The following is a 19,249-nucleotide window of genomic DNA, read 5'->3' as shown; positions in this document are numbered from 1 at the left end:
GTCAGGAGCGGGCGGTCACGGGGCTAGCTTTCTCTCTCCCTCTGTTCAAGCCGCGCAAACTGCGCCGCTCACAAGGGAGGCTGGAAGCGGACGGTCGGGGTTAGTTTTTCTTTACGTTATAAGAAAGCTACCCTGCCTCTGCGCCCCATTCATGCGTCACTCACCGGCGAAAGGAGTGTTTTTAGTCCCTCCGAGGATGGACTGACCTTCAATTTCTCATACATTTCCCAGTTCCCTGATCATGCGACTGGAAATATCAATATTGCGGCAGACGAGCTTGTTTTAATACAAGCGCGCCTGCAAGCAAACGCCGAAGAAAACATGTTGACGCTCTTATATGCTCGTGCATCCGTAAGCCTTTGTGTTCCCCCCTGTGGCTCAGTGGCGGAATCATAGGTTTTCCTCATGAGAGACCGGTGTTCGAATCCCGGTCTAGCGGCAGTTAAAATTATGCCGCCAATGCTTCGCTCTGTCAGTTCCCTGAAAAGTGACTGCAGATGTGCATTTTGCAGCCAACGAGCGTGTTGCACAACCCGCTCGCCTGCACCCAAACACCGTTTCTATGGTTTCCATGCGTCACTGGCGAAAGGAGAAAAGAGAGTGTTTCTGGTCCCGCCGCGGACGGACCGACCTCCTCTTTCTCGTACATTTCTCATTCCCCTCTGAAGTTCGGGCGACTGGAAATGTCAGTATTGCAGTGAGCAAGCCTGTTGTAATACACGCATGCCTGCAAACAAACGCCAGCACGTTGACGCTCTCTGATAATACTCGCGCTAACTGAGTTACAATGTGTCTCCCCCTGTGGCCCAGTGGCAGACTCTCAGGTTTTTGCGCGCGAGAGACCCGCGTTCGATCCCGGGTCTACCGGCAGATAAAATTATGCCGTCAATGCTCGCTCTGTCAGTTCCCTGAAAAGGCGACTGCAGATTTGTATTTTGCAGCCAACGAGCACGTTGTACAACCCGCTCGCCTGCACCCAAACACCGTTTCTATGGTGTTCCGTGCGTCACTGGCGTAAGGAAAAAAGGGAGTTTTCTGGTACCGCTGCGGACGGACCGACCTCCATTTCCTATACATTTCCCATTCCCCTCTGAAATTCAGGCGACTGGAAATGTCAATATTGCAGTGAACGAGTCTGTTGTAATGCACGCAGGCCTGCAATAAACGCTAGCATGTTGACGCTCTCTGTTTCTATGGCAACTTCTCGCTCGTTCAGTTCCAGTAAATGTGACTGTTCCAGTGTATTCTGCAGTAAACAAGTCGGCGACGCAGCACGCTTGCCTGCACACAAACGCCGCTTTTACGGCTACCCAGATAAATCCCATAAGTGTGATTTTTCTGGTGTCCTGGCCACGGCCGATGGTGTTTTATGTGTAGAAAGAATGCCCACTGCCCATCTCTACACACAAGCACAGCCCGTCACACAGGGCTCGCGCACATGAATCGACTCAGATCGATTGCGCTTCAAACATGGTGAATGTGCCCACTACCCAGTGCCCACTAACACCACGTTATGCATGTCTCACGGTTTCTGTAAAAACGAAACCAACGTGCATTCACTTCACTCAAGCGAACGATGCTTTCGGTGTGATAAATGTGCCCGCTGTCCCACGCCCACATCCACACATAGACATGACAGTTCCTACGGGAACCGCCCAGCCCTCCCCCTCGCGGTTGACCACCGCAGAGGAGTCGAGCGTGGGCAATCTGCCCGCTGTTATCAGCGCGCCCCATGCCTCAAATGTCACGAGCGCGACGCTTGTGTTACAGCACGCCGAAGCTTCTCCATCGCTGAGCGAGCGGAGCGCGCTTCGTATTCAACCCCTAGCTATTCATGCAGACGCATGGGCAAAGCTGCCCGGGGTTTTCGAAGTGGGTGCTGGACATTATAAATAGAGGCTATTCGCTACAGTTTCGCCGACGCCCTCGCCGCTATGCGGCGCGCGTCGAGACCACGGTAAAAGCAGAAGTAGCACATTTACTTCGAGCCGAAGTGGCGAAACTATTGAACTAAGGGGCCATAGAGCCTCTCTCTCTCAAGTTCAGAGCGAAGGAGGGCTATACAGCAGATACTTCCTGGTACCGAAAAAAGACGGGGGTCTCAGACCCATACTAGATCTGAGGCAACTGAACAGAGTGCTTGTGAAGCGACAGTTCAGGATGCTCATGACCAGACAAATCCTCGTGCAGATTCGCCAAGGAGATTGGTTTGTGTCAATAGATCTGAAAGACGCGTATTTTCAAATACAGATAGCGTCACGTCACAGGCGATATTTGAGATTCGCCTTCGAGGGCCAGGCATATCAGTACACAGTCCTCCTGTTCGGTTTGTCCCTGGCACCCCGTACGTTTACGAAGTGCATGGATGCGGCACTCGCACCCCTCAGAATGAGAGGCATGCGAGTACTGAACTATTTGGACGATTGGCTGATTCCAGCGCAATCTCGCTCAGTGCTCATAGAACACACGACCGTTTTACTCGATCACCTCGAGAATTTGGGTCTCAGTGTCAATTGGGCGAAGAGCTCTCTGTCACCCAGTCAGAAGATATCTTTCCTGGGCACAGAATTGGACTCGCTGTCCATGATAGCGCGACTATCACCACAGCGCGCGGTAGACATTCAACGCACAGCGAACTCGTTCCGCTGCGGCGCGTCTGTCCCGCTCAAGAAGTTTCAGAAGATGCTGGGTCTCATGGCCTCAGCATCATCAGTGCTCCAGCTGGGCCTGCTCCAGCTGGCCCTGCTCCGCATGCGCCCGCTGCAGTTTTGGCTGAAAGCGCGAGTCCCTCGCCGAGCGTGGGCATCCGGTTTGCTTCGCCTCAGGGTCAATCAGAAGTGCGTCACAGCTCTGAAACCCTGGAGAGCGAACGACTGGTACCAGTCAGGTGTAAGCCTGGGGACTTCCTCGAGGGTGAAAGTGGTGTCCACGGACGCGTCCACCTCGGGATGGGGAGCGCTGCTCGAGGGGCAGACCGTTCTTCGGCCAGTGGTCGGAACGGGAGAAGCTCCTGCACATAAACTGCCTCGAAATGCTGGCAGTAAACAACGCTCTGACGCGTTTTTGTCCCCAAATAAAAGGACGCCACGTCCTGGTCCGTTCGGACAACATGTCTGTGGTGTCCTACATAAATCGCCAGGGCGGCCTCAGGTCCAGGAACTTGTACAGGCTAGCAGAACGCCTCCTGGTATGGGCTCAGTGCAACCTGCGCTCGCTCAGAGCAGCGCACGTGCCAGGGCTCCTGAATATAGGACCAGACAGACTGTCCAGGAACAATGTACCGGCAGGCGAATGGTCTCTACACCCACAGACAGTCCAACTGCTGTGGAAGAAATTCGGCAGAGCGGAAGTAGACCTGTTTGCGTCTCAAGAAAACGCTCACTGTCCGGAATTTTTCTCCAAGAGCAGAAATGGCCCATGTGTGGCCCCGCCGCCTGCTCTACGCTTTCCCCCCCGTCTCTCTCCTGCCTCAGGTGATAGAGCGGCTCAGGGAAGAAGGATGCTCAGTATTGCTGGTAGCACCGTTCTTGGAAAACCAACCTTGGTTCCCAGTCGTGATGCAGTTAGCAAGTACTGCCCCGTGGCCAGTACCAGTGAGGAGAGACCTCCTCTCACAGGCCCACGGCTCGATCTGGCATCCTCACCCGGAATTATGGTCCCTTCATGTCTGGGCCATCAACGGGTACATGTTGGACTCCCTAAAGGAGTATTAAACACGATCACGCAGGCTAGAGCTCCGTCTACGAGACGGCTCTACTCCTCGAAATGGTCAGTGTTTTCGGGCTGGTGCACAGCCCGTGGCGTGTCACCCACAGACTGTGGAGTGACGGAGGTGCTTTCCTTCCTACAAGAGCTGTTGGACAAGGGCAGGGCCCCCTCCACGCTCAAAGTTTATGTGGCGGCTATAGCAGCGTTCTCAGGAACAACGCATGGTCAGTCAATAGGAAGGAACGATTTAGTCATCCGCTTCCTTAGAGGGGCTAAGAGACTGAATCCTCCCAGACCTCCCGCAGTCCCCGTATGGGACCTTTCTATGGTTCTGGAAGCCATGAAAGGTGCGCCATTCGAGCCTTTACAGTCAATTGATTTGAAACATCTGTCTTTCAAGACTGTGTTTCTGCTGGCTCTCGCTTCAGTGAAGCGCATAGGGGACTTACACGTGCTCTCTGTGAGCGCGACGTGCATGGAGTTTGGGCCTAATGACTCGAAAGTTATACTCAAACCTAAGCACGGTTATGTTCCAAAATCCCTCAACACACCGTTTAGGGCGCAGGTTATCTCCCTGTCAGCCCTACCGGTCCCTGATGAGGAAAGAGACGCGGGCCTCCTTTGCCCAGTCAGGGCATTACGAGCTTATGTGTCTCGCTCGTCTGTTTTCAGACAAACGGAGCAGCTCTTTGTTTCGTTTAGCGGGCGTTCTAAGGGACTAGCCGCGTCGAAACAGAGCCTATCCAGATGGATAGTTGATGCTATAGCGCTGGCATACGCTTCCAAGGGCATGCAGTGCCCGTTGGGTGTCAGAGCGCACTCCACGAGAGGCATGGCCTCTTCGTGGGCCTGGTCAAGTGGGACTGCCTTGCAAGATATTTGTACGGCTGCAGGCTGGGCCTCCCCATCTACATTTATAAGGTTCTACAACCTAGAGGTTCCCGCCCTGCAGGCCAGGCTGCTGTCGGTCTAAGTTAACCAGTATTATCTGACCTGATGCTATCAGCTCAGAATCCTGCGTCTACTGAGCACAGCTCGGTGATCAACAGTGAAAAGCAGCAGCACAAGATGTGCCTGGGCAAACTGTGTAAGACCCACATTTCCCCATCAGTTCAGGCCGTACCCCGCCCTGTCTGTATGATGAAATTCGCATCTAAGCGACGCTGCCATATGTGGAAGAGTGCGGCTCCGCCCCTCCCTCTTCCCGGACTCCCTGTGAGTTCCCTGAGTGATTGTGCACTATATGTACCCCGGGTTTTCGCCCTTGGGTCTTTGGTGTCAGATCTCAGCATGCACGGCGTTTTGCATTGGGTCCCCTAGCGTAAGATATCTTACGCAGTACGAGAGACCTCTCGTAAGAGAACGTACTCGGTTACTAACGTAACCTCAGTTCTCTCTAGAAGAGGGAACGAGTACTGCGTATCTTGCCGTGCATGCACACGCTCTGGTTGCTTCGATGATGAAAAACTAGATAATAGCTGCCTGCGAGCGGTATTTATAGGCCTAGACCACGCCCATTTCGGCGGGACGTGACGCAGCGGGCGCGAAGTGCCCTGATTGGGTCTGGCGTCACGCCAGGCCTCGCTCGATAGGCTGCTGCAGTTGCCGCAGAGCAGCCAATAGGCGCGCGAGCTGCCTCGCCTATGTCTGCATGCTGCCGCAACGCGTTTTGCATTATTACAAAATTAAGGATAATTTTTGGCTTCAATATCTCGCGGAAAAAGGATTTTCCCCTAGCGTAAGATATCTTACGCAGTACTCGTTCCTTCTTCTAGAGAGAACCGAGGTTACGTTAGTAACCGAGTACGTTTCCTCCTTCAACCACGCTATCGAAGGGACTGGATTTCATCCGATTGAGGTAAGTTTTCTTTAAGCTTTATACATGAAAATAGGCTATAAATTGCACACATATGTTGATAAAATATAGTATTATGTTAAAAGATTTTTGTGGTGACGATAAGTTTCTATTGTTAGAGATTATCCACGTAGCACATTGCTACTAACGTGCTAACGTTAAGTTACCCAGTCTTAACGTTAGAGTGAGGAAACATGCTTGAATGAGAAAAGAAGGACAAGGACGTGCATGGTGTTTAAAAGATGTTAAAAATGTTAAGCTCAGTAAGTTGTGAATAAAGACTTAAATGCGGTGCTTGCGGTGATTGAGAGACAGAATGCCGCTTCTCTCGGACTCGGACAGAATCTGAGTGCGAATTCAGCTATCTTTCGTGGCGTATTGCGATTTAATAGTGACATACACATACAATTATGTCAATAACAAAAAAACAAAATAAAAAAAGTATTCAAGTAAACACGGTCGGCAATGTCTTAAAGGAGAAGTTCACTTCTCAAAAAACTTTTGCTTATAATTTACTCACCCCCATGTCATCCAAGATGTCCATGTCTTTCTTTCTTCAGTCGAAAAGAAATTAAGGTTTTTGATGAAAACATTCCAGGATTTTTCCCCATATTATGGATTCCAATGGGACCCAAACAGTTCAAGGTCCAAATGACAGTTTCAGTGCAGCTGCAAAGGGCTTTAAACGATACCAGACGATGAATAAGGGTCTTATCTAGCGAAACGATCGGTCATTTCAAAAATAAATAAAAAAGTTTACGTTTTATAAGCACAAATGTTCGCCTTGCTCTGTTCTGTGATGCGCGTTCGTGACGTCACGTAATACGCAATTACGTTGAAAAGGTCACGCTTGAAAAATGTTCTTTTTGGCTTTTTAATATTAAAACACCCAGGATACGCACACGAAATGGGCATTTTAAACGATAAACTGACACAAATACATTTGAAAATGTGTATATGGTCCTCCTCCCGCACATTTGTAAACACATCAAACTTGACCTTTTCAACGTAATTGCGTATTACGTGACGTCACGAACGCGCATCACAGAACAGAGCAAGGCGAACATTTGTGCTTATAAAACTTAAACTTTTTTATTTATTTTTGAAATGACCGATCGTTTCGCTAGATAAGACCCTTATTCATCGTCTGGTATCGTTTAAAGCCCTTTGCAGCTGCACTGAAACTGTCATTTGGACCTTGAACCGTTTGGGTCCCATTAGAATCCATAATATGGGGAAAAATCCTGGAATGTTTTTATCAAAAACCTTAATTTCTTTTCGACTGAAGAAAGAAAGACATGGACATCTTGGATGACATGGGGGTGAGTAAATTATCAGCAAAAGTTTTTTTAAAAGTGAACTTCTCCTTTAAGTGAACATAACCAATTTTGTGAAACCTAGATGTTTCAGTATTAGATCCATGAGCTCTTAAAGTGACCGCAGTCCGTTCAATTTAATTTCAAGTTTATTTGTCACGTATACAAATTTCAGTTACAATTTGTACATGCTTAGGTTGAGGCTCAGTCATTCTACAGTGCAATATAATTAAATACAATACAATTTAGAGGAAAAATGTAATAATATTGGCCTATATATGCAAAACTAATGTGTTATGTTAAAAATATGTATGTTAACTTCGCATATTAAATAATAGAATGGGTAGTATGAATGAATGAGGCATTTATATAGCGCTTTCATATGTACTACTGTACACCCAAAGCGCTTTACAATCATATCAGGGGATCTCTCCTCAACCACCTCCAGTGTGCAGCATCCACTTGGATGATGCGACGGCAGCCACAGTACAACGGCGCCAGTGCGCTCACCACACACCAGCTATAGGTGGAGAGAGGAGAGAGAGTGATAGAGCCAATTCAATGTAAGTGATGTGTGCAGTATGTTTTAAAGTGAATAGGATACAAATATTGTGTATCCTTAAATATTAGGCTACAAAAGACAAAATGGCTCACTGCTCTTATAATAACTTTTGTATCTTTAATATCTGTCATATTTAATAAATACAGTGAAAACTATGCTTTGATTCTTTTTCACATTTGATTATTCAATTTCTTTATTATTTTTACTACGTGTTAAATTAACCTACTGTAAATGATTTTTTTTGTTGTTGTTTTGTTTAATAAAATTATGTATCTTTGTTCTGTTGTATTTGTCCTTTTTAGACTAAAGAACATCAGTACAGTGACAAGATCCTTGGATGTGCTAAAACAGTGGCCTTTATTTTTGAAAAGATCAGGTGAGTTGAACTGAATTTACTTGTGTTGGTCTACACTTAATTCTTACTGTTTCAACAATGTTTTTTTGTTTTTCAGGGTCTCTGCTCTCTGCTGAGTATTACAGGATCACACAAACTGATCCGAAGAGCACCTTTTTCTCTTGGTTAAATGAATACAAATCTAGTCGTACAAAGCAAGTGGTGGAGCGTATGGAGATGAGATGAAGATCCTCCTAGACCAACTTGATCATCAAGTAATTATTTTGCATGTGATCATATCTCTCTGGTTAAAGGCTGAATGGTGCCATCTCTTTTTCAAGGTAATTCCCATGCTTCTCTTTGTATATAACGTGTTCCATATTTGTTTTTCTGTCTTTCAGACACAGAAACTCCAATGTGCTTCCTCAAAGAAAGTCTACAACTCTTAAAGTTCTGCCTTTGTTTATGAGGGAAAAGTCTGGAAACATTCTGAAGACTTGCCTGGTAAGAAGATCATCAGCATATACACTCACACCTGATATATTTCACCTATTTACCAGATGCTGTTAAGAGATAGGTTTTGTGTGATATACAAAACTTATCATCAACAGACAAAGTCATGGTAAAAATTACTTTATTAAATAATCGTAGTTGAAACTTTCTCAGTGATCAGTTTGACTTCACCTGGTAGCACACATTCAACAAGTTGTTATTTTATCAAAGCAAAGACAGTCGAAAATTACTGTTTCACAACACTGTCTGGAGACATTCCCTCTGATATCTAACCTGTTAAAACAATACAGTGCACAATCATAAGTAGAGCCCGACCGATAAAGGATTTTTAAGGCCGATACCGATACAAATATTTGGTGATTTAAAAATCCGATATTCCGATATATCGGCCGATATATATATATATTTTTAAATCCAGAAACGCGTAACAAAACATGAACAGATTTCCCTAACATTAGTTATTTGTCGTTATTTAAGAGTCCTCAGCCTTACTAAAATAATATGATAATGCAGTTTAAAAATAAACTTGTTTGTTTTATTGTCACAACAGAACAGAATATATTAAAGTTCTGATAAATATAATGTATAAAAATACAAACTTAAGATATGAAACAAAGTCCTTTGAACAAAAAAAAGTCAACTATTATTATTAATATTGACAGTAATAAATCAATTATGTAATTGTGTGTGTGTGTAGAACTGATAAGATTGTAAATGTGTACCTTAAAATGCAATGTAAGTCGCTTTTGATAAAAGCGTCTGCCAAATGTCAATGTTATAAGCTACCTTATAATTACAATGTCAACTTGCTTATCCCTTTACCTGCACTCTTTTAATTCTATCCATCTATTCCATCAAGCTACAACAAACCATTTTCAATCATCATTTGCTGCCTGCCTTCTAAAATCTACTACTTAGTGATGCACTAAATAAATTATTTGACTCGTTAATGCTGCGGTTAAACAAAGTCAGCAACGCACACTTGGATTTCACACACGTGTAAAAGAAAAGCTAACTTTTATGCACAGGCTATGTTTGATACTTTTTCTCTATGTCTAAATGTTAACTCCTCGCGTGCCTAACTTACATTTTACAATGCAGAGACTGGAACTACAGATATGCTAGTTATAAATACAGTAATCATTACTTTATTTAGGCAGAATAAGTTCGTTGTGATTTGAAAACTAATCAGAAATCACTGGAAACAGCGTTGAAAACAAACATGATATTGATTTATATTGATTTTACATGATTTTTGTTGTTTACTTGAATATTTAAAACCCAAGCATCGATGTTTTACCACAGGTTTACAATAAAAAGTGATACATTGATCATAATGAATTAATTTATGTCAAAATTGCACATTAGTCACTCAGAAATAAATTACCGTTAGGTCTATTTCACAAAAGAAAGAGGACACACTTACTTCTTCAGTCGCGTCTGTTACTGTTTATCTGGTAGTTACAGGACATATTTACATCACATTTAGGAAAAGAATGATCATTTCTACAAATATATGCCACCAAAAATACGACCTGAGGAGCTTTAGCACTCTCTCGACTCCCATACAGATATTTTCAGTCAGAGAAACAGAGGAAGCTCCCGAAAAAAAAAGTTGCTTTATTTTATGATAGTCCGGTATAAAGAGACGAGACGTAGGCTACTGACAGATAAAATAAAAACATGACTGTGATAGCCTTTATGATTGGTCTGATTTCTTCAAGCGTTCACTATGTTTTTGCACTGCGTATCTTCAAGCGTTTACTATGTTTACTATGGTAATGGTTAGTGCGCATAGTCTTTTGCATCACAAACACAAGGCATTCAAACATGAACGCGAGTTAAATTATTTTAAAAGTCTTTAATGCTGACAGAATCATCCAGCGCTGGTGAACTCTGGACTCTGTTCGTAACCACTCCTCTAGCCCGAGCGATCTTCCTTGTATAGTGCCCTCTGGTGGACAAACTATGCAGCGCCAACACTCATAACATGGTTGAAGGGTGTTTCGTCCGCTTTTATTTTATTTTTTTAAATATTCATTTATCGGCCATTATAAATGCCGATACCGATAGTTTGAAAAATGCCTAATATCGGCCCGCCGATATATCGGTCGGGCTCTAATCATAAGGTTAAACATGACCGTGTTTCAAGTGAAGTTACATAAGCAGACCTTTAGGAACACTCTGGTCTAACATAATTCAATAAAATAAAATAAAAATGACCCTAATTTTATGCTGATTTATTTTCTACTGCAGGACACAGAGCAAGAAGACATTCACAAGGGGAGAAGATGAGGATCTTAACTATCGTTGAAGATGATGTTGCCACTATCCACTCAAACCCAAATATAAGGTGCCTCTCTGTAGTACTATAAGAGCAGATTGGTCCAGATAATGTGCAAGACCTTTGCCACAGTTGTTACTCTCCTCTTTGGTTTGATTTATGGCCCCAATGGACTACCCTAAAGTATTAAAATACACCAGTAGTAACTGGTGGTTTAGAAAAAAAAACTTTATTTATCTTGACCTAAAGTGCTCCGCAAGGCTGATTTATTTTGCATAGTCCTTCAAAAGATTGTCCAAGTAGCTGCAATCCATATGGATAATTGTAAGGTTGAGCATTTATTTATTCCAGTTTGTACTCTAATTTTGTGAATTTTTTTTATTTTATTTTTTTATTAATCTTGAAGAGTGGAATAGAACTTCATCATCACCTTAAAATATGTGTACCTAATGCAAATAGAAAATGTGTTGTTTTGCAGAATATTTGTCAATAAATAAGTTCTGTAATGATAGCAATGTCTTTTGTATTGTGTTGTATTTACAGTGTGGTTTACTCCCTGCATTTGGATTCTTAATGTGAAGGCTATAGTGTGGCTACAGAGTTGGTTTACTCCAGTTCCTATACTGGTGAGGATTTAGTGTATTTAAGCCAGACCTTCTCCACCTTTGGAGAAGCTAAGGTTAGGCCTTAGATCAATTGAAGCCGAACCATTAAAGGCTTAATAGTCTATTTAAAGGGAATGATTGTGGTGACGAGTTTGCTCAAACCATGGCAGCGATACAGCGAATAGTTGTTCTAAAAGACGGTGCCATCCTCGGAGCAAATAACGTTGAAACTAGACTAAATGTATTAGTCTAGTTCTCTTTTCTATTCATGAATAGAAAATTCCTGTTTTTATAATTAGCATCTAAAAGGATATTAAGGATATTCCTTAATGCCTGTAACTTCTTGAGTTACAGCCAGGCATGCAAACTCGGGGCAAACTGTTGCCATATAATGCAACAAAGATTGCTAAAGTAAACAGACTTTACTAATAGAACTACCAATCTCTGCGTAAAAATAAAATAATGATGCTGCCATCCGTCCTTCGGATGAGACGTTAAACCGAGGTCCTGACTCTCTGTGGTCATTAAAAATTGGCCCTTGCCAATCATTGCCTCCTAATAATTCCTTTCCATTGAATTGGCTCTATCACTCTCTTCTCTCCACCTATAGCTGGTGTGTTGTGAGCGCTAGGGTTGTGCCGATAGACGGTAGTATTGTGTATCGACGATAGTCAGAGATATCGCTGCTGGCAGATGCCTTTGATGATATCAATCAGGGCTGGACTGGGACAGAAAATCGGCCCTGGCATTTTGGCCCAGACTGGCCCACTACATATGATCATAAACACCACCCATCTTTGCACGCCCTTGAATATGTTTTTGTTCAACTCCTATTCATTAAAACCACTAATGCCATGTAATGAGTGAGAGTTAACAGAATAATTTATTAATACAATTGAACTATACTGCACAGTGATGCATCCAAAAAACAAGCTATAAGCTGCATTGGCATAGCAATACTAGTGTTTCTCACAAGATTTTTGGTAAAACTGTGGTGGGTGGACCTCAGTCCTTCTAGGGGGGTCTGGGGGCAGGCTCCCCCTAAGAAACTTTTGTGCATTTTAATGTTATATTCATCAATCTGGTGCAGTTTGAGGGTTCGAAATTAAAAGCTCCAACCCATATTCAGTGTGCAAATTAAACAAAGAAAAAATCTAACTTCTTTTAGTAACAGTGTCTGTCTATATTACACTACTACATAATAATAATTATAATATTAATCTCATGACAGTAGCCTTATAGCCATATATTGTAAAACAAATACACTGAAAAATAAAGAAAACTTTCATAATTAGTTTTGTACTAATTTCTAAACTTGAAAGAGATTGATCTTTTATTTTGACGGAAACTGCATCAAGCTTCTATTTTGGCGGAAAACATGGATAAAACGCGTCTCTTTAAACTTCTAGTAAATTTCTGTAATCGTCAACTATGCAGATGTGGAAATAATGCGTAACTGGGTAATGGGTTCCTACACTCATAGCCAAAGTGTTTTGAACGTAGTTCTGCTTACCGCAGACTCTACCCTTTCTCATCTCTCTCCTGATCCTCCTCACTATCCTCCTCATCAGCCACGGGAGCTGATGAAGGTCCTGCTGCTGCAGAAAACATATATTTTGTCACATTTTACAGCGTCTGCTTGAAGGGCCTGTATCTATTTTTCACGCTATTTCTCTGCACATTCCATGCGTTTCTTCTCCATGTCTCAGACTGTTTTGACAGATACACACTGACATTGCACGCTCACTCAAAGCCCAAAGGGGGAGGTGTTTAAAGATGTGATTGGGCCAGCCCAGTGTCAATCAAGAAAACAACCAATGGGCCGCTGATCTACGCGTTTCATGGGCCGGTCTGTCAGTGGGAAAAAAACTAACGCTTACTTTTTTTTTGACCAATGCATTACACCGGCATTAACCCAGCGCCGTCAATTAAACAAAACAAAACGAATGGGCCGCCGATCTATGAGTTTTATGGGCCGAAAAAAAAAAAGAAAAAAAAAGTATGAGATGTATCGGCCCAAAAAGCACGTCGGCCCACCGGGCATTTGCCCGGTATGCCAGATTACCAGTCCAGCCCTGATATCAATACGATAATTAGCTCGTTTTCCCATTAATGTATTAAATCATTATTATTATTATTATTATGAAGCTAGTATTGTTATTAAATTAATTAGGAACTACAATTAATTTGCCTTGCCTAAATTCATAACGACATCACCACACTTGCGACATCACCGACGCGTGTATGATGTCCATTCACAAATTGTCAAGAGTGCTTGTTTTAACAGACGCATCATTCTTATACAGAGCCAAGATGAAGACGGCATCGTTGTTCGTCAGTATTTTGTTTCCATAGCACATTAACAAAACATTTAATGACACTAATAACACTAAAAACAATACAATTACAAAATATTATTGATAATAATAATATCACTAAAATTATATAGGCCTAATAAAAGTCTTTAGTTCACGAACGCACACAACTCTGCCATCTGTGAAAATCAAAAGCAACTTCAAACACTTGTTTAACAAGTAATATTCTTCTAATTGTTTCACTGTCAATAATGTAAGTCCACAAGAGAAATATTAAGCCAGTAAATTAAGATAGTTGTTATACCGTTATCCGATTGTTAAGTCTGACGTCACGCGTGACGTTTTGGGTCCAAGCGCTCCTCTCGTCCAGAAATAACAATGGTGGAACCTGTACATTTATTTACGATCACGTCCTTCTTAGTGAGGCACCCTTGGCGGTCAAAAAGGGTTTAAATTCCTTTAACACCAACAGAGTGGTTAGTGTAGCTCATCACTCAGGTGGCATAATTAAGGGTAGAGTCCAGGCATCAGTGAAAAAGAAGATTTATGAGGTTGAAGTGAGTTAGCTCGGGACACGGGACACAGTACTGCGGCATTGTAAAAACACTCAATAATAACCAAAACACCAGCGAAAGCGGTAGGTAGGGGTGGGCGATATGGTAAAAATATCATATCACGATTTTTTTCAGGAAAATCACGATTAACGATTTTATCACGATTCTTTTTTATGTTGGTTTTACTATTTTGTGACTGAGCATTACAGCCAAACTAATGTCCATATTTTAAAAACAAAGCCTTAGGTAACAAAATATAAAATAAAAAAGAATGGCAGACGGAGCGAAGATAAAAAATATTTGTCATTATTTTCTTTGTTATTAAATATTAAGATCAAAGATACACATTACACACACAACTTAATATACAAATCAAATAAACAGTGCTTTGTTTTCAGCTACAGGTGTATTAAACAGTAGCATTGAAGAAAGTAATTAAATGAACAAATATGAAAATAAAACAAAACATAGACTTCACTGTATAAATTATAAATTGATACTTATTAAAGCTACTATTAAAGTTATCAGTCAAGAGCAGTGAGTGATTTTCTCTTTGCATTTTGTTGTTTTATTAACATTTACATTTACATTTACATTTATTCATTTAGCTGACGCTTTTATACAAAGCGACTTACAATTGCTATATATGTCAGAGGTCGCACGCCTCTGGAGCAACTAGGGGTTAAGTGTCTTGCTCAGGGACACATTGGTGTCTCACAGTGGATTCGAACCCGGGTCTCTCACACCAAAGGCATGTGTCTTATCCATTGCGCTACCACCATATTAACAATAAAGGGATAATTCTCCTAAAAATTCAAATTGTCATAATTTACTCTCTCAAGTTGTTTTAAACTCGAATAAGTTTCTTTCTTCTGTTGAAAATAAAAGTTATTTGGAAGAATGTGACTTCCAGTATATTTTTCTCTTATGGAAGTCAGTGGGGACCAGCTACTGTTTGTATAGCCACATTCTTCAAAATATTAATATTAGAAAAATATTAGAAGGAAATTAATACAGGCTTGGAACAACATTATAGTGCGTAAATAATGAGATCATTTTTTTTTTTGGGTGAACTATCCCTTTAAGGACAAACGGCAGCGTGTTTACTATTACTACTGTCTCTTTAAGAGCTGCACTCGACGCGTCTTTTATACACGCATTTGACAAGCAGATTTTCTCTCAATTTTCTCAAGTTTGCTTTCACTTTAGACATAACCGACTTTGTTTATGTAAACCTTGTGTGTATTTGACAGTATTAGCACAATAAGACTCGAAAGATAACTTAGACCAGTATTCAGGCGCTGGTAGACTGGCTTTTAGTGCATGTGAGCTTCACATATACACGCTGAGAAACGCACACGTTAGAACAGCGCATCAGCACGCGAATTAAATGTTTAACCGACAAGGCATTAAAGCACATGCAAATTATGAACTTTTGTGAACTGTAGTGTCCCGTTCCGCTCCGTTAACATTTGATCTGAATATACGTCGCGTTGTTCAGTATGTTGGGACAGAGGCGCCAGAACAGCAACTGAGAATGCGCGATCCTACGAAATTTCTTCAAAAGCAGATCGTGGAGACATTTTAATCGTCCACGATAAAAAATCGTCATATCGCACACCCCTAGCGGTAGGTAGGTAGAGAGGACCTGGACTTTGGACCCGGAAAGAGTATTGGTTACGTCACGACTTAACAACCGAATAGCCACCGTCATCTCTGAGAGAACGCACCGTTAATGCAGCGAAAGCTCAGTCCGTTTCTGCTTTCATTTTCAGGGAATGAGTGCGTTTACATGCACGTTATTAACTTGATTATGCTGAATAAACTGACAATGCATGTCATGTAAACACATTAACCCGTTTTCCTTTATCGGAGTCAAGTCATAAGTTTAAGTAGCCTATATAAACCGATCGACTTTTAGATTTTTGCCTTTGATTTCTCCCGGCATTTAAAACACAACCCGCGTTCTTTGGGCTTATTGAAATGCGATATGTGAAGTGCATACAGACAGAGAGAGGACTGGTAGGAGGACATATATCACAAACTCCGACTCTTTCTTGACCTAAGAAATGATTAAAACGTGTTCCCATCTCGTGCAGAAGTACAGTCAAAATGCTGCATCTGTAACGGCATGAGAGGATAATGTGTGTCCGTAAATTTCCCGCTGACATGTTGAAATACTCTAGGATCTTTTTTTACCTCACTATCCCGGGAAATAACCTGATTTAGCCTATTAATAAACACTCCACCTTTGCTAGCAAAATAGAACACAATTCTCATATATAAAACGAACTAATAAAACAAGCAAATTAACGAGTAAATAAGCAAGTTAATTATCAAATAAGTAAGCCCCGCCCCCCTCACGATAATATCGTGTATCGCCGATCTCAAAGGCTGACGATAGGACGATATGAAAATAGAGCATATCGCCCAACACTAGTGAGCGCACTGGCGCCGTTGTACTGTTGCTGCTGTCGCATCATCCAAGTGGATGCTGCACACTGGTGGTGGTTGAGGAGAGATTCCCTGATATGATTGTAAAGTGCTTTGGGTGTACATTGTAAAAAAAATCCCGTAGTTTTTACGGAAAAAAACTGGCAGCTGGGGTTACCAGAACAATTCCGTAAAATATACAACAAAACAGTAATTGCTTTTACCGAATAACATGTACATTTTACAGTTTAAACCAGCATATAACACACTGGAGTTCTGTTATATTTACTGGTTTAAACTGTAAAATGTACGTGCTATTCTGAACAACATGTCAATTTTACAGTATAATCCAGTAAATATAACAGTAATTTTCAGTAATATGATATAAAGTTAATTTACCGTCCTATTGAAGTATTAATATCTGTTTTGTACACTGATAACCACCAATCACAGCAGTGATGAGAGTCACATGATCAATCAAAGCTCAACACAAGCAGTTCTTCCACAAGAAAGTTAATACTAATATATATAGAAGCTGCACAGTGTCATTCACACAAACATTAAACACCATCATGGTAACACATGAAATTTTAAAAATGCAATAAACATTAATTTAACAACATTAAATGTAACATAAACCCCTAATGTACATAACTGATTAGAAAAAACGAAGAAAACTATGAAGAAACAAACATAGTTATTTCAACAAAAATACATCAAATGTGAAGTGTCACAGGGAATTGTGGGAATGTCAATTTACGGTTTTTCACTGTAAATTATACAATGAGTTGTTTTTTCACTTTCAAAAACTGTAAATTTAACGGTATGTTACAGTAAAATTACATTAAATGTACCGTTAGATCTATCACAGTTATTTACCGTATATAGTACGGAAACTTTCTGTTAACCAATTAACAGTTTTTCACTGTAGCATTTTTACAGTCTTTTACCGTTAAAATTACGATCATTTTTTACAGTGTACATATGAAAACGCTAAATAAATGCCTCATTCATTCATTTAGCAAACTGCCCACTTACATTCATATTATTTAATATTTTGGCTTTTTTCTTTAAATTATCAAAATCAAAACATTTAGCCGGGGACATCTGGTTGAGTTGACACGGAATGACCGCATTTGTGTGTGTGTGTGTGTGCATGCATCAAAACGAGAAACAGCTTATATAGTCTGTTTGCACTGCGTGTTTCAAAGCGAAGTGCGCACTTTCCATGTCTCAGAACAGCTCAGTTCACATTGAATGAATGCATGTGCTGTGGAGTTTAGCATGCATTTAGTATGCATTATTTTCACACTTGCATCATTTCCAACATAGATCATGTATAGTATTGTAAATTCCCTACTGTGTATAAGTAAAATAATATATTATGAACTATTCATTTCCATTTATTTTACAGTAAATTTGTTTTACAATATGACCATTACTGTCATAGGAATAATTATAATAATATAAAAATATTATCATATTCTAATTGTTTGGCTTCCTAAAGCACCAGTGTTAATGTAATGTAGACTGAGACACTACATCGCATCTAAAAAGAGTTTTAAGTTCAGGTTCAATTCTGTACTTCTTTGCACATTGAACATTTGGAGCTCTTATTTTTTAACTCTCAAGGTGGACCAGATTGATGAATTTAACTTTAAAATACAAAATGTACTTTTGTTGGGATGGGGGGGACCTAGAAGGACTGAGGTCCACCTCCCATGTCTCACAAAATCCTGTGGGAAACACTGCTGCCAATCAGTGTTGGGTGTAAGGCATTGTATTCTAGATGTAACCCTCCTAGCTATCTATAGGAGTACAGGAGAGAACAGCTCATTAAAGGGTCATGAAACCCTAAACCACATTTTCTGAGATTTCAGAGTTATGTGTGTTGAACACCATTGAAGACATTGTTAGCATCTGTTAGATTTAATAGTAGGGGGGAAATGGTTAAATTTTAGTTTTTTTCCGCTATTTTCATCTTCCGGGTTTAAAATCTTCATCGTGTCAGTACTTTGATGACTCATCTGTGTCTCATAATTATTCATGTACTGAGTTTTCTTATCCAATGAGAAGACACTTGCTCTTAATTAGTCATGACACCACGTGGAACTTTCCAATAACAGACATGTCAAACTGTGATATTGCATAGTAGATGAGACAGGCAATGATGGGACGCGCGTTTGTTTTCGTGGTGCAAAAGTTCCAGTGCATCTTTCCCCGCGATGCTGCCAGGGCTAGACTCTGGCTGCGGGCGGTTGGTCACCAACCACGGACACATCTAAACTATGTGTGTGTAGCAACCACTCAACTGGAGAATGGTGGACTTCGGCCTTGAACACCAAGGCAGGTTGCGTCTTGCGAGTGATGCGTTCCCGAGGACTTTTCTATCGCTTCTGTGTGTGTGTGTGTGTGTGTGTGTGTGTGTGTGTGTGTGTGTGTGTGTGTGTGTGTGTGTGTGTGTGTGTGTGTGTGTGTGTGAAATGTAACCCTGACCGTTTTACATGCCTTTTGTTAAATAATCACTCCTTATTAAAATTTAGATATTTCGATAATCCCTCAATTGTATGGAAAGTATGCTTAATTTGTGCACATTTCTCTGTCACTGTCCATCTTTATTTTTATTTATTTTTAAAGCGGAAAATGTATTTTCAATTATTTTCAATAATAGGGTTTTCATGACCCTTTAATAAAGGATATATTCTGCAGTTTCAACTTTACAAGTTTCATTTTACAAGCGAATTGTCATGCCTGCGTTTCCTAAAATCAT

General features: G+C 41.2%; 1 protein-coding gene and 1 long non-coding RNA gene across 4 annotated transcripts in view; one reads left to right on the top strand and one right to left on the bottom strand.

The window, feature by feature from the left end:
- Nucleotides 1-19,249, bottom strand: part of LOC309511529 (cytosolic 5'-nucleotidase 3-like) — a 169,919-nt gene that overhangs the window by 150,002 nt on the left and 668 nt on the right. The gene's annotated exons all lie outside the window — the stretch shown is intronic.
- On the top strand, nt 15,753-18,929 carry LOC309511582. The gene is made up of 2 exons (XR_014210694.1): nt 15,753-16,606; nt 17,457-18,929. It is a non-coding gene; the product is annotated as an uncharacterized lncRNA (long non-coding RNA).

Source organism: Leuciscus leuciscus (genome assembly GCF_965113295.1).
Source record: "Leuciscus leuciscus genome assembly, chromosome: 12".
NCBI classification, from domain to species: domain Eukaryota; kingdom Metazoa; phylum Chordata; class Actinopteri; order Cypriniformes; family Leuciscidae; genus Leuciscus; species Leuciscus leuciscus.
The sequence above is the reverse complement of the archived record's forward strand: the minus strand, read 5'-3'. Positions and strand labels throughout refer to the sequence as shown.